Source organism: Callorhinus ursinus, unplaced genomic scaffold (genome assembly GCF_003265705.2).
Source record: "Callorhinus ursinus isolate GAN/ISIS: 27379988/994484 unplaced genomic scaffold, GSC_fseal_2.0 scaffold8, whole genome shotgun sequence".
Lineage (NCBI taxonomy): Eukaryota > Metazoa > Chordata > Mammalia > Carnivora > Otariidae > Callorhinus > Callorhinus ursinus.
The window spans coordinates 8,582,046-8,584,127 of NW_027397070.1; the positions used below are offsets into that span (position 1 = coordinate 8,582,046).

General features: G+C 35.3%; 1 non-coding gene across 1 annotated transcript; it reads left to right on the forward strand.

Moving 5' to 3' along the window:
- Positions 1-1,354: 1,354 nt before the first annotated feature.
- On the forward strand, positions 1,355-1,485 carry LOC112822877 (small nucleolar RNA SNORA18). The gene has a single exon (XR_003207859.1). It is a non-coding gene; the product is annotated as a small nucleolar RNA SNORA18 (small nucleolar RNA).
- Positions 1,486-2,082: the final 597 nt, after the last annotated feature.

A 2,082-nucleotide genomic window follows, 5' to 3' on the forward strand; every position in this document is an offset into this window, starting at 1 on the left:
TATGAAGAACTTATACAACTCTACACCAAGAAGCCCCAAATAATCCAATTAAAAATGGGCAAAGGATCTTAACAGACATTTTCCCAAAGACATACAGATAGCAAATAGATACATGAGGAGTTGCACTTCCCTGATGATTAGCAAGGAGCATATAAACACCACAATGATATCCCTTCACACCTGTCAGAATGGCTAGTATTGAGAAGGTAAATAACAAGTGTTGGTGAGGATGTGAAGAAAAAGGAACACTTGTGCAGTGTTGGTGGGAGTGTACATTGGTAAAACCACTGCGGTGAACAGTACAAAGGTTCCTCAAAAAGTTAAAAATAGAAATGCCATATGATCTAGTAATTCCACTAGGGTGTATTTATCCAAAGAAAATGAAAACTAATTTGACAAGAACAACAGATGGAGAATTTCAGCAGATAGATGAAAATTTTAAGTCATGTGGAAATTTGAGAAATAAAAACATATCAGAGATGAAATACTCCTTTAATGGGTTTATCAGCAGACTCAACACAGCAGAGAAAAAGATTTAGTGAACCTGAAAATAGGTAAATAGAAATTATCCAAACTGAAGCACAGAAAGAAAAGAGGGGGAAAAACTCATTCAAGATATTGTGACATAATTTCAAACAGAAGTAACTAAAGATACAAAAAGAGAAAAGATAAATAATGGGTCAAAATAAATATTTGAAAATAGTTATACATTTTCCAAAATTCCAGAACCACAAAACCAAGAAGCTCTGAGAACCCCAAATAGAGCGCGCGCGCGCACACACACACACACACACACACACACACACACACAGAGTCAAACTGCTAGAAATCAATATTCAAGAGAAATCTAGACAGCAATCAGAGAAATAAGAAATATTACATATTAAGAGAGGAAAATTTTTCTCAGAAAAACTTGTAAACCTGAAGATAATATGTGACATTGTCTTGCAGTATATAAACAGCAAGAAAAAGGTCAGCTCAGTATTTCATGCCCAGCAAAAAAATCTTTCAAAAATAATGATTAAATAAAAACTTTTTTAGACAAAGAGAATGCATTATCAGCTCTGGTGCAGTATGAATGTTAAAGGGTAATTCTTCTGGGAGAAAGATTGAAACTAGATTGAAATTTGGATTCATACAAAGGATTGAAGAGTCCTGACGATGGTAAAAAGTGGACATAGATTTTTTTTTAAATTTTTCTCTAGAATTTTTAAAAGATTATTAGTCGTCTAAAGCATAAGTAATAACTATGTATTATGAGGTTAATGACATATATAGAGGCAAAAGATAAATCAACAGCACAAAGGATAGAACAGTGGAAATGAAACTATACTGTTAGAAATTATATTATTTGGTTGAGGACTACCCCAATGGGGCTTTGTCTGTAGACCTACATGGTTGGAAAAGCCTCATAGAGTGTATGTGTGGGTTCCTTTATTCACAGAACTGTGTGTTAGATCTGTGGGAAAGAACTACAACATATCTATCTGCTAAAACTCTGTGAAAGACCTAATAGTTAAATTTTTTAAATCTTAGGTACTGGCATATCCCAACCATCTGTACAGTTCTAGGGTGTGATAGTTTAGGGATGAATAGGATTTGGACTCATTCACATTTAGAGGGTATTTGAAATTGAGAACCAGGCAGATCCATCTACTCTGACCCTAAATGTGGTCCTAAAGTAGAGAAATTGAATCCCAAAGATTACAGGACAGTGACAACTGTGGATTGAATAAAAGTTCTTTTTAAAAGGGCTATTTTGACGATCATGATTCTGACTTTGGAGGACCTACAGTGACTGACAGTGGAAGGAATCACATGTAAAATTCCTGAAATGAAAATTTATTGACTTTTGGGTGCCTGGGTGGTTCAGTCAGTTGAGTGTCTGACTCTTGATTTCAGTTCAGGTCATGATTTCAGGGTCCTGAGGTCAAGCCCCATGTTGGGCTCCCTGCTCAGCAGGGAGCCTGCTTGAGGATATTCTCTTTCGCACTCGCTCTCTCTCACAGTCACTCTCTCTCACACTCTAAAATAAATACCTAATTCTTTTTTAAAAAAGTTTATTGACTTTAAAAAAAGATA